The sequence below is a fragment of the Lithobates pipiens genome, unplaced genomic scaffold (genome assembly GCF_037356315.1).
Source record: "Lithobates pipiens isolate NorthernLeopardFrog02 unplaced genomic scaffold, aLitPip1_a1.2 Scaffold_18, whole genome shotgun sequence".
In the NCBI taxonomy this organism is placed as follows: domain Eukaryota; kingdom Metazoa; phylum Chordata; class Amphibia; order Anura; family Ranidae; genus Lithobates; species Lithobates pipiens.
In genome coordinates, this window is record NW_027507758.1 from 89,737,853 (window position 1) to 89,752,103 (window position 14,251).

Consider the following 14,251-nt stretch of genomic DNA (forward strand, 5'->3'; position numbering starts at 1 on the left):
AGTCCCCAGGACAGCTACTACCTTCCAGCTTCCTTCGAATATGGTCCAGTGAGTGAGGCAATCCTTCTCCAGACTAGCTCTCCTGTGATGAGGTCCTGCAATCAGCTACTAGCAAGATCCATCCAGGCCCTCATTCCACTAAGGACAGCATCCCCTTGGGCTTAGAACCTTCCTAGGGAGAGAGAAATCAGCTCTCCAGTGCTTCAGACTATTTATCACCTTTCCAACCCCCTACTGGACACTCCTACCTAGGAATTGGCTAAAGCATGATAACCTAAACTCTGGAAGCATCTTCCAGAAGCAGGTGAACACACTCAAATTCCCAGCCTGTGAAGCCCTGAACAGACCAGAACAAAGAATCACTGCCCCCCCCCCCCGCCCCGATTACAGAAGCAGCCAAAACTTAATTTACCTAGCATCCTATGCTGGGAGGATACTACACAGATATGGTGAAATGAGCATCCAGCAAAGCACATTCCAGCTTACCTAGTGAGATAATGCCACATTCTCTTTCCACTGTATGTCTCCCATCTCTGGTCCCTGTGGCAACCATTAGAAGGTTGCTGTGATTGGCTGGCTGCACTGAGTGCTGGTTGTTTTATTGAGCAATGATATGAAAGCAAGAATCTACTAGAATACAAACAACAGGGCTAATCAGGGCCACCATTAGAAATCATAGAAGTCATGAGGGGCCCTATACAGCTTAACTGACAGAACCCTTCTACCTAGAGCAGTCTTTTCTGGACCCAGATTCCTCCTGTCCTTCTGACCCATTGCTGCCCCTAGGGGGTGAGTTTTTATGGGACCCCATGTACCCACCAACAAGATTTTGGAACCCAGTTCCTCTCGCATTGCAATAAATATATGAAAGTTTGAAAATTGTGGGTCAATTATTTGCCCTTATATAGCATCCACTCATTTCATAACAGCCATACAATACAGAAAATATAAACAGGAATAACAAAATTAACAGATAAAGAGCTAGACATCTATTGGCAAGCTAGATGGTAAGCCAAAAGATCCAGTTTCAATTTTACTTCAAGAAATCTGAAACAACTTCAATCATAAAATATTCAAGAATCAAATGAAAAGCAAAATTTGTTGAGATTCACTTGTTATACATTTTAAAGTATGAATTAAAGTAAATGTCAACCCAGTCATTAAAATCGAAATATATAAACTTTACCCTTGCCCCACTGCGAGGATATTTTTGCCCCACTGCAAAGATTTAAAATTTGAATGCAATTTCAAAAGCTCCTTATTAAGGCACTTTTTGTGATTTAGGGTGACAATACTCTGCCCCTTGTTTGGGCCAAGCCCAAACAAATTGTTTCCTAAATAGTTATTGTTATTAATATATTACTAAATGATGCAGCCCCTGTGTGAGCTGTATCATACTGTAGTAGCATTAACTAAATACAGTAACGCCCCGTACACACAATCGGACTTTCTGACAACAAAACCATGGATTTTTGTTTGAAGGATGTAGGCTTGCATACACACAGTCACACAAATGTTGGCCAACAATTACGAATGTAGTGACATACAAGACGTACGTAATATCTCCATTACGAACACTAGTTTTACAAGACTGAGCACTTCCAGCTCATACTTGATTACGAGCATTGTGAACTTTTATGTGACGGACTTGTGTATACACGATCGGAAAGTCTGACAACAAAGTTTTGTTGGTGGAAAACATGAGAACCTGCTAGCCAACATTTGTTGATGGGAAGTCCGACAAGAAATGTTGGATGGAGCATACACACGGTCGAACTTTCAGGCAACAAGCTCACATCCAACATTTCCTGTCGGAAAATCTGACCGTGTATATGCGGCATAAGAGGTGCTATGGTCCAGCATATGAATAAAGATGATTGCTTATAACAGTGATCAGATCATCACTGTAGTAAGCAATCATAGTAAAAAAGAAAAAAAAATCCTGATCACAATCACCTCCCCAGAGCAGTACAGTATTACTATGGTGCTGCTCTTGTCAGAGTATGTAAAAAAATTGTAGAAAGACAGAAAAATATAGTAAAAAAAGAAACGTGATAAAACATTTTATTTGGGTACAGTGTTGCATGACTGAGTAATTGTCAAAATGTTACAGTGCTTAAATCTGAAAATTGGCCTGGTCAGAAAGGGTGTCTGATATTGAAGTGGTTAAGCAGGCAGTACACATTCTGGCACACACAGCGACTGCATTGCTTAGTAATGGAAATAGTTTGTTTGGGCCAGCCTGGCTCAAACAAACAGTTTAAAGTGAAATCAAGCCTTAAATGATTTACTGATGATCAGTGTTAATTTTGGCAGCAAAATTTGGATTTAGTTTTAGTCTTAGTCTTTTGACTAAAATGCCATTTTCGTTTTAGGGACATTTTAGTCCCATTTTAGTCATCTGCAATTGTTTTAGTTTTAGTTGATTTTAGTCGACTAAAAGGTCCAGTACTTTTTAGTCGACTAAAATCTAATGAGTTTAGTTAAATTGTGCTGCTTTGTTTAAGCATTTCTCTACAATTTCTCTACTCATTATATACTCCTGACGTAAAAAAAAATCTAATATTAAGGTATTATTTATAGTATTAAGGTTTGAACAAACTCACAGCCACATATTTAACTGCTCTGGGTGGTCTGAGGAGGCCTGTAATGCTGCACAGTGCTCTGGATTAGGGATGAGCCGAACACCCCCTGGTTCGGTTCGCACCAGAACTTTCGAACGGACCCCAAATTCGTACAAACATTAGAACCCCATTGAAGTCTATGGGACTGGAACGTTCGAAATGAAAAGTGTTAATTTTAACGGCTAATATGCAAGATACTGTCCTAAAAAGGGTTTGGGGACCTGGCTCCTGCCCCAGGGGACATGGGTCAATGCAAAAAAAACTTTTAAAAATGGCCGTTTTGGCGGGAGCACTGATTTTAATGACTGATTAAAGTGAAAAAAAGTGAAATATTCCTATCGTGCCTGGGGGGTGTCTATAGTATGCCTGTGTAGTGCCACATGTTTCCCGTGTTTAGAACAGTCTCTGCACAAAATTACATTTAACGGAAATAACGTCATTTAAAGCTGCTTGCGGTTTTAATGTTATATCTGGTTCCTGCAATATGGTTGAAAATCATTGAGAAAAATGGCATGGGTAGCCCTCCCTGCCCATTACCAGCCCCTTTGGGTCTTGTACGCATATTAAGGGGAACCCCGTACCCATATTAAAAAAAGGAAATATGTGTGGCCCCCAGGCCCTATATACTCAGAACAGCAGTATACAGGCATGCAAACAAGACAGGGACTGTGTAGGTTTGTTGTGTTAAGTTGAATCTGTTTGTAATTTTCAACCGGTACATTTTTAAAGTGTAGCTCCAGTCAAAAAAAACTATTTTTAAGCTTTTTGGAAAACATAGGGAAGGGTTATCACCCCTGTATAATTTGTTTTGCCGTCCGTCTTTTTCAGAGCATGCAGACAGCACGCACAATCTCCTACCGCTGACTGCAAGCTGTATTTAAAACGAGCAAGATATTTAGCTATATAGGTGGATATAGCGGTGTATACTGCGTTCAGAGCACGCAGACAGCACGCACAATCTCCTAACATTGAATGAAAGCTCTATTTAAAAAGAGCAAGATATTTAGCTATATAGGTGGATATAGCGGTGTATACTGCGTTCAAAGCACGCAGACAGCACGCACAATCTCCTAACACTGACTGAAAGCTCTATTTAAAACGAGCAAGATATTTAGCTATATAGGTGGATATAGCGGTGTATACTGCGTTCAGAGCACGCAGACAGCACGCACAATCTCCTAACACTGAATGAAAGCTCTATTTAAAACGAGCAAGATATTTAGCTATATAGGTGGATATATCGGTGTATACTGCGTTCAGAGCACGCAGACAGCACGCACAATCTCCTAACACTGACTGACAGCTCTATTATAAAAGATAGATATATCGCTAGATATATAGGTGAATATAACGGTGTAAACTGCGGTCACGGCACGCAGACAACAACCACTACAGAAGAGCAAGAACGAAAAATCGGGCGATAACGATCGGTGTATACTGTGTTGAAGGTACACAGAACACCCACTAACTGCTACAGATGCCAACACACTACACAAGGCCGCCGCGCTGGCGGCCTTATATAGTGTGGGGCGTGTACTACACAGCCTGAGCTATGATTGGCCACAGGCATCCTGCCTGTGGCCAATCATGGCTCTCCTCGCTGTCGGCGCTGTGATTGGCCAAGCATGTGGGGTCACAGTGCATGCTTGGCCAATCATGAGCCAGCAATGCACTGCGCCATCACAGTGCATTGTGGGCCGTGAGCGCCACACGAATTTGGTGCGAACGGCCCATAACGTTCGGAATTCGCCGAACGGGCGAACAGCCAATGTTCGACTCGAACACGAAGCCCATCCCTACTCTGGATGGACTGTGGCTGTACTGCTGCACAGTGCTCTTGACGGTGGACTGAGGAAGCCTTTAGTAATGCTACACAGCGCACTGGATGGTGGTATGAGAGGCCTGTAATGCTGCACAGTGCTCTGGATGGTGGTATGAGGGGAGGCCTATAATGCACAGTGCTCTGGAAAGGTGGTCTGACTCTGAGAGGCCTGTAATGCTGCACAGTGCTGGATGGTGGTCTCAGGTCTCAGGGATGGCTCTGTGCTCAGTGCTCTGGATGTCAGTGGTCAGAGGATGCCTGTAATGCAAACACAGTGCTCTGGATGGACGGTGGTGCTCTCTGCACTGGCTGGTCATCATTGGAAGTGGTACTGTCTTCGGAAGGCCTGTTTCACAGTGCTGATCTGGACAGTCATCTGAGGACTCCAAGGCCTGTAATGCTGGTTGCACAGTTCTGCAACGGCTGCTAAGCTAAGCATGCTATGGACTTGAGTCGCTTGCTTCCTGGAAGCGGAAGCAGGCAGAGCTACATGTAAACCAGAAATTCATGAGGCAAACGTCCCTGCCTCACATTTTCATTTCCTTTTTGTTTGTTAACGAAAATGGAATTACTTTCGTCATGTTTCATTGTTTTTGTCAGTGGACAGAAATGTGCTGTACTTTTCATTTAGTTTTTGTCACTGTAAAAAGGGTGCTGACAGAAACGTTTTTGTCAACTAAATTAACCCTGCTGTTTATGCAAAGTGGTCATGGCTGTAAAGAGTCTGTAGGAGATCAGCAACATTGACATGCAAGTGATGAAAAAAGAGGAAAACATGTAGTTTATTAAAAAAAAAAAAATAGTGTCAATTATGTGCTTTAGCAAACTAAATATCATTCAGTTAGAGTTTACATGTTCTTTAATGTTCCATTTACTGGTGATGATTCATAGGAGCCTTGGATTATGGATTCTTCTTTTTTCTCTTCTGTATTATAAAAGGACAATCTAGATGGTTACTACCAAGCGCCACAGTCTAAAAAACGAGTCCATGAGAGCTTCAAATCATGAGTCCACTATAACTGCTATGGGCTATGTGCACGCTAACTGAACTGTAGCATCCACATAAAAAAAAAAAAGAAGAAAGTAGAGACAGTTGTTCCTGTGTGAATGTGATGGATCACGAATCCTGCTTGTATGGTATTATTTCATATGTGCAAAATGTATTGCTGTAATGTTCTAACAATGCCATCAAACTCACAGCTATCATCAAAACCTAATTTCCATCCTTTAATGATGTCTATTTCTACCCTCTTCATAGCAGCAATGACGCAATCCCAGACACATAGGACTCCTTTGGATGAGAAAGTATGATTCTAAAGTGTTGATCATAATTCTGTATTGTATTGGATAAGTAATCAGCTATCACTCCTTATAACCCGGTTATCAGAGTAACAAGCATGACATTTATGTCTCCTTAATGCTAATAAGTTTAGAACTGCTGACACGTGGGAGTGCATAGATTAGCATATGAATGTAAGCATGTGTTAACACTCTTATACAGTAAATGTAGCTATATAGGCAAAACTCAGCACAGTGTTAGAGAAAGACAGATGAAACTCTAAGAATATTTGCAATGGTACCATAGATTTAAAGATATTTTAATTAAAAATGAACCGATCCTAAAAATCTAACAAGAATATGTTAAAGTGGTTGTAAACCCTTACAAACCACGTTGACCTAAAGGTAAGCCTAGATTAAGGCTTACCTGTAGGTCCAATAAATATATTTACTAAAAGTCAGACACAGCTGTCTACGGCGCATGCGCACTATCACCGTTAGCAGTATGCCGTTAGTGGCGGCTCTTGTGTGCATGTGCGGGAGCGATGGCATCGCTACTCCGGCGCTGTGAAGGGCCGGAGCAGCGATACCTGGAAGAAGATGGATGCTCCGGACTACAGGGGACGGAGGTGACATCGCTGGCTCCTGTGTCAGGTAAGTGACACATAATGGGCTACTATGCGATGCGAATGCGAAAAAAATCACAAGAAATTCTTTAAGTATGTAAAGTACAGTAAAAAAGGGAGGACAGATCATATTGGCCCCATAAAGAATGAGGAAGGACATCTGGTCACAAAGGATGGGGCGATGGCAAAGGTATTGAATTTATTGTTCTCCTCAATCTTCACGAGGGAATTGGGGGGTTTCAGTCGCCAAAACTGCAGTGTTTATCCTCATGACACATCACAGGAAGTACTTCCATAGTTAACAGAAGACAGAATTAAAATTAGACTTGGGAACAAGTCTAACATTAATAAATCACCAGGACCAGATGGCTTGCATCCGAGGGTACTTAGGGAACTCAGTCAAGTAATTGTCAGACCATTTTTCCTAATTTTTACTGAGTCTACTGACTGGGATGGTACCAGATGATTGGAGAAAAGCCAATGTAGCAGTAATATTTAAAAAGGACCCACATACATCCCTGGGAATTACAGACCAGTTAGGATGGTACCAGTTCATGAAGAATTGTTCTTGCCAAACCAATCTATTAACCTTCCATTAGGAGGAGAGCTGCCATCTAGTTCCCCATAAACATTTACTGTACAAAATAAGGTCCATTGGCATGGACCATAAGGTGAGTACATGGATTGAAAACTGGCTACAAGGGCAAGTTCAGGGGTGGGTAGTGGGGTCCCCCAGGATTCTGTGCTGGGACCAATCCTATTTAATTTTTTTTTAGACGACCTGGAGAATGGGGTAAACAGTTCAATCTCTGTATTTGCGGACAAAACTAAACTAAGCAGGGCAATAACTTCTCTGCAGGATGTAGAAACTTTGCAAAAATATCTAAACAAATGAATGGGGTGAGCAACTACATGGCAAACGAGGTTTAATGTTGAAAAATGTAAAATAATGCATTTGGGTGGCAAAAATATGAATGCAATCTATACACTGGGGGGAGAACCTCTGGGGGTATCTAGGATAGAAAAGGACCTGGGGTCCTAGTAGATGATAGGCTCAACAATGGCATTCAATACCAAGCTGCTGCTAACAAATCAAACAGAATATTGGCATGCATTAAAAATGGGATCAACTCCAGATATAAAACGATAATTCTCCCGCTCTACAAGACTCTGGTCCGGCCACACCTAGAGTACGCTGTACAGTTCTGGACACCAATCCTCGGGATGTACTGGAAATGGAGCGAGTACAAAGAAGGGCAACAAAGCTAATAAAGGGTCTGGAGGATATTAGTTATGAGTAAAGGTTGTAAGCACTGAACCTATTCTCTCTGGAGGAGAGACACTTGAGAGGGGATATTATTTTAATTTACAAATACCATACTGATGACCCCGCAATAGGGGTCTCAGCGGGGAGCATCGATAGTTTCAAAAAACTATTAGATAAGAAAATTGTTAGCTCAAAGGTGGCAAGCAAAAAATGCCCCTTCTGTAGCGGACTGGCAGATAGCAATTATGGAGACAATATGGAAGGAGAGGGTGATATATTTGAGGAGAGGAAATTATAAAGAATTTAAAAAGATGTGGAAACCCTGGCTGGATAGAATGAGATACCCAGAATGAGGTATGGGAGAGGTGAAAGCTGGGTAGGGAGAGAGGAAGTAGGAGGGGAAGGAGGAATATATGAGCAATGAGTGAAAAGAGGGGTTAGATAGAAGAAATATTGACACATCATGGATAGGAATGTTTTCTAAAGGTTTTTATTACTCACTAAAGTATTACTGTATTTGTAAAGGTGAAATAAGTGCTACACATGCTATAGAGAATGTTTTTCTTGCTTTTATTATGTAAAAGAATGTTGAAAATGAATAAAGATTATGAAATTAAAAAAAAAAGATAAGCACTTGAACGACCACAACATACAGGGATATACAATGTAATACTGACATATAATCACACACATAGGTTGGACTTGATGGACTTGTGTCTTTTTTCAACCTCACCTATTATGTAACTATGGTTTGGCTTACCAGCTTCAGACATTGTTGTGGCAAGACACGGGATCAAAGAACACGACGGACAGTCACAGAGAGTCTACAGTCCTCAGTTGCAACCTCAACTGTAGTAGCGGTAGATGCAGGCACTACATGGTAAGAGCCATTGGTGGCTGCAAAGGACTCACAAGGAATGGTGGCAGTGGGAAATAACACTTCCACTGCATGGACGACAAGGCTGGATCAACACCAGCAGAAACGAACCCACTGGAATCAGCATCAGCGATGGTGGACTTGGCTTCTTCAACAGTGGCGTACCCAAGGGCCCAATCTGCCTTCATCACCTGTGACGGCAGTGATGGGCAAGCGGCCACCAGCAGGAATTCTCCGCAATGGTAACACCAACTCCAAGGGCGCAGAAACACAGCAAAGCCGGAACATCGCCTGCAAACGATTCCCATGGTTGCAGAACTTTGAGAGTTGTAAAGTGTTATCTCCACATGAGGCATCAGCCAAAAGTCCATATCAGTAATAGTCTCTCCAGAGGCAAAAAGACTGGGAATACTTGTATGTGATTAAGGTATCACATAAAGTTGTCATATAAGGTATTAGTAGAATGCTAAAATGCTTATTTCAATATGTAATATTATGTCATTACATAGCTCTCTAACCTTAACTCTACTTCAGATAACTGCTAGCTCTCCCCCCTTATCTTGAAGCTGAACTGCAAAGAATTCTAAAAAGACTGTGCCTCTTTTCCGAGAACTGCACCCAAGATAGACATGACATCAACATCCAATGTCTCATCTCGAAGAAAGAAGAAGTTACCAAAATACCCAATATAGCTATGATTAATTACTAAACTTGCTAAATCAGCTAAAAGCATACATTACATATATACATGTGTTACAGTAATACAGTAATATGTTACAATAATATGTTTTGCATATGTCTCGCCTTGCTTGTTTGAATGTCCACCCATTGTCCACACATTGTTATATAAACTGCAAAAAGAGGAAATAAAGAATCAGAAAGTAATTTTCACACTGGATCAGAGGTGTCAGAGTGGTTACTTCAGCATGTGCATGCTTTATATTCAATAATTTGATCAGGGGCAGATATAAAAATACCAGACCTTGGTTCTGATACAAAACAATTTGGCACCCAACGTGGGGCTGTGGGCTCTGTACCAGAGGATAGCCGATCGAGAAGGGAGCGGGACAAGCCAATACGGAGACTGGATGGAGATTGATCACCTCTAAAAACAGTAGGACACTTTTGATATCTTGTATACCTAGTCTACTGTTTATCCTGTACACGTGATTGGGGAATCTCTGTCTATATTGGCTCTCCGCGGTCAGCACAGAGACAGGTATATATCTTGCCCATAGCCTATTGAACCCGTACTAATTATATATGCCTCCTGTTTTTTTGTTCTGTCCTGTTTTGTTGATCGATCTTGTGTTTTGTGGTGGCTGTTGGGAATGAGGGATTGATTATATAGTCGCGGATGAAGACGTGGTTAAACTTCTCCTGGGAAGTGTGGTGAAGCACAGGGAAACCAGGAGGAGGCGTCAGGACATGGTTTAAACTCCTCCTGGGGAATAAATTATAATAACTGTGTGGTAAAAAGCACGGGTGCGGTGAAGCATGGGTGCGGTGAAGCACGGAACAAGAAGGGGATGTCAGGAATACGCTCAGCGGTGGCGTGGGTATCACGTGAGAGCTGAACAATCCTGTATTTGTCTACGGTTGTCACACATCTTGTTGTGTAGTTGGTTGTTGGTCATATCTTGTTGGTAATGTCATGTCCTAAGTGTGTTTGTGGACTGTTGTTTGCCATAAATGAAGAAGGCTGGGGTCTGTCGAAGTAATAGAGCCAGGATATAGAACTGAGTCTCTTGGTTATAAACCCTTATTCCCGGAGGCCGCACACATATTGGTGTTCAGATTAAATGTGCATTACCCAGTCAAATTTGTTCATGGTAAATCATTGAAAGTTATAGAAGCTGAAGCTAGAATAAGAGGACAGGGAGACGAAAGGTGTCCCTTACAGGTTGACCTTGAACAACCAGAAGGACTTGAAGAGGTAGAAGAGGTAGAGTGAGAAATTTGGACTTTGATCTGGGACATGTGAGAGCTTTGAGCTGGGACTTGTAAATTAAATTGAAGTATTGAATTTAATCTTAAAGTGGTGCATTGAATATGAATTACTGTACTCCTTATCTGTTTGCTAAATGTCTTGTTGAGAGTAACAAGTGGTCATAAATTGCTCGGCTCGCTCTCCTACCTGTGGCCACCTCGGGGGTGGACAGGGCTGTGACTGGTCTACATTTTGGGAAGACGCGTGTAAGGAGACTTGCGCAGCAGTCCAACACTGTAGACGTTCCTTTCTCTCTCTCTCTCTCTCTCTCTATCCTTTTGTCCCCATTAACTTGAGACTGTGATATAGTCTGAACCGGTACCAGGTGACGTATAGAGGAATTGTCGGACCCTTTTGAGTCCAGGACAGCCTCGTGACCCATCTAAAAGCCTGAGGCCGCGTACACACGCGGGGACTGTTCGCCCAACTTTGTCCGTCAAACAGTTTCGGCAAACAGTCCGCTCAAAATTAGCATGGACGGACATGGCCACACACGACGGACGAACAGTTTGCTGAAACCGTGCGCGATGACGTGAACGGCACGTACGACGGGACGAAAAATACGACGTCCTATACACTGCATTATAACTTTCGGCGTGTAAATCCTTTCTGAGCATGCGCGGAACTTAGTTTGACGAACAAGCCTACACACGAGCGGACTGTTCGCTGAAACAAGGTTTCAGCGGACAGTTTTTCGGAAATTCCGAAAAACCTTGTTCGTCAAACTGTCCGCTGAAACTGTCCGCTGAAAGCCCACACACGAGCGGACTGTCCGCCCAAACACTGTTCAGCGGACAAAGTTGGGCGAACAGTCCGCCCGTGTGTACGCGGCCTGAAAAGACACATATAAATATCCCAGTCATCAAGACAGAACGTAGAAAAGTAGCATTATATATTGGAGGGTGGTACGAACGAGGACAGGTGGCAGTCAGAGGATTGTCGGACCCTTTTGAGTCCAGGACAGCTTCATAAAACCGCCATAGAAATCCTGAGCCCGGACACATAAACTTCGCAATAGCTAACGATGGAGCAGAAATTGGAGAGACCTAAAGAGGGTAGTTTGGCTTGTGATTTGGTGTTAGAGCGAGAAGGAGAAGATGCTGTCAAGAAGGGGAAGAAATTGGCAAAAGTGTGTGGGGTCACTATGCATTTGGGTGGTCGGCTAGAGCCAGATGAATGGTGTAATATTTTGAAATGTAAAAAAGGTCTGTTGTCCTGGTCCCCAGGAAGTAGACGCTGCCCTTTGTCTACCACCCCTCTGTTCCAAGGGACAACTCCCCCGCTGTGCTATGTCCACTGGGACATACTACAATCAAAGTAGCATTTCAATTTATGCATGGGGTGTCTTGATTATTTCAGCTAGAGTCTGACTTTAAGGACCGTTTTAGTTGTAGTTGCCTATCTTTGCATTATTGAAGATAAAAGGTGCTTCTTTTCTAATAACAGCAAATGTAGCAAATGTGCTATGTTTGTGCAAATTTTTTTAATTGTGTTTAAGCTGTATTAGCAATAATTGTGTATTTTAAAATGTTGATTTTTAACCAGATATAAGTTTTAAGAATATTATAATGGGGAAATTATATATATTCTGGGCATCATGCCAGGTGAATTGTGGTCAGTAAAAAAACGGGAAGTGATTTAAAATGGCATAATCCTATGCATTAGAATCACAAAAATTATTATACTGATTTGGGTATTAGCATGTTGAAAAAAGTATGCAAACACACCGCATTTGTCTTAGGTCTTAAAGAGTCAATCCAAAAGGTTCTGCTCCTATCACGCCCAGAGTATAGAGTAATGGATCTTGAGTTGTTGTTATTAGTAGTGAAGGGCCTAGAATCTGCACAGAGCAGTAAAAAGGTATCTCCTCTCATGATGGCCTATGACACACCGTATTCATGCCCACCTGTACTAACCCCACGTGTTTGTTACAACTGCACTCCAGAAGGGAACGCCAAAGCAGAAGACCCGGAAGTCTGCCCACAAGCAACTAGGCCCCCAACCATGACCCACATGAAAGCACTCAGTACCATAGACATGACTGCCCACCACCCTGCCCTTCTCCGGATCACATTTACCATCCCCCCTAGGATTCAGGCAAGCCTGTGTCACCTGCCTGCTACACCTGGACTGTTATGCCACAAGGTGCCCAGAACTCCCCCTCCCAATTCAATCCAAGGAAATGGCCCTCATCCTGGACACCTGGATGAAGTTACACCCAGACATTGTACTCCTTCAGTATGTAGATGACATTCTGCTTTGTGCAGATATCCTCCAAGGTGGTGACATCTCAAATTTCTCTGAAAGCCTCTTACCTGCTACCTCTCTCCTCTTTCTGGCGGGGGGGCCTGAGATAGGCTGTGCAGACATAAAGCTTAATATCTCTTTCCCAGCCACTGGCTGCCAGGAGCTGATTAAAGTTGACGATGAATGCAAGCTGCATACTTTTTATGAGAAACGCATGGCCACAGAAGTTTCAGCTGATCCTTTGGGTGAGGAATGGAAGGGATATGTTGTCAGTGGAGGCAAGGATAAGCAAGTTTTCCCCATGAAACAGGGAGTTCTCACCTGCTGCCGTGTTTGTTTGCTATTGAGTAAGGGTCACTCCTGTTACCGCCCCCGGAGGACTGGCGAGCGCAAACTGTGCAAGTCTGTATGCGGCTGTATTGTAGATGCCAACTTAAGTGTGTTGAACTTGGTGATTGTCAGGAAAAGTGAGAAGGACATCCCTGGCCTCACCGACAACACTGTTCTAGGTTCTAAAAGGGCAAGCAGAGTCCGCAAGCTCTTCAACCTGTACAAAGAAGATGATGAGCACCAATATGTGGTTAGAAAGCCTCTTGCTAAGGAAGGGAAGAAAGCCAGGACTAAGGCCCCCAAGATTAAGCGTCTTGTAACACCTAGAGTTCTTCGACACAAGCACAGACGTATTGCCCTGAAGAAGCAGCGCACTCAGAAGAATGAGGAGGAAGCATCAGAGTATGCCAAGCTCCTTGCTAAGAGAACAAAGGAAGCAAAGGAGGAGCACTAGGAGCAGATTACCAAGAGGCGTAGACTTTTATCACTGAAAGCCTCCTCCACTACCTAGTCGAGCAAGGATGCAAGGCCTCAAAGCAAAAGGTTCAGTGGCGCAAAGAGAAGGTGATTTTCCTAGGTCACTGCATCTCCCAAGGCACTCGACATCTCACTGAAGAAAGAGTTGCTGCAATCAAAGCCATCCCCTTGCCTCAAGGTCAAAAGCCCCTACATGCATTCCTAGGATTAATCTCCTATTGCCGCTCTTGGATCACGGGAGCCCCCCTCTTGATGCAACCTCTTTATGATGTCCTGAAATCCCATCCCTTCTCACTTTACCCAGAAGCTGTGGACAATTTTGAAGTTCTGTAGGAGATCCTCTCCATGGCCCCTGCTTTGGGCCTCCCAAACTATGAAAAGACTTTCAAACTGTTTGTCTCAGAGAGACAAGGACATGCCACAGGAGTTTTGGCTCAGGCCCATGGCACCAGGCTTAGACCCATTATTTATTACTTTTGCCAACTGGACCCAGTGGCCAAGGGGGACCCTCCTCCTGTCTTAGAGCCATATTTGCAGCCCAAGCCCTTTTGGACAAAACCGCTGACCTGGTGTTGGGCCATCCTTTAACCACCTAACAACCGGCCCATAGCCGAATGACAGCTATAGGACGGTTGATTAACTCTGGGAGGCCGTCATATGATGTCCTCCCAGAATTCCGCTCTCACGCGCCTCCTGGGCGCCATAACTCGCGG

General features: G+C 43.2%; 1 pseudogene; it reads left to right on the top strand.

The window, feature by feature from the left end:
* Positions 1–12,932: 12,932 nt before the first annotated feature.
* LOC143990074 (small ribosomal subunit protein eS6 pseudogene) lies at positions 12,933–13,515 on the top strand (annotated as a pseudogene).
* The last annotated feature ends 736 nt before the right edge of the window (positions 13,516–14,251 follow it).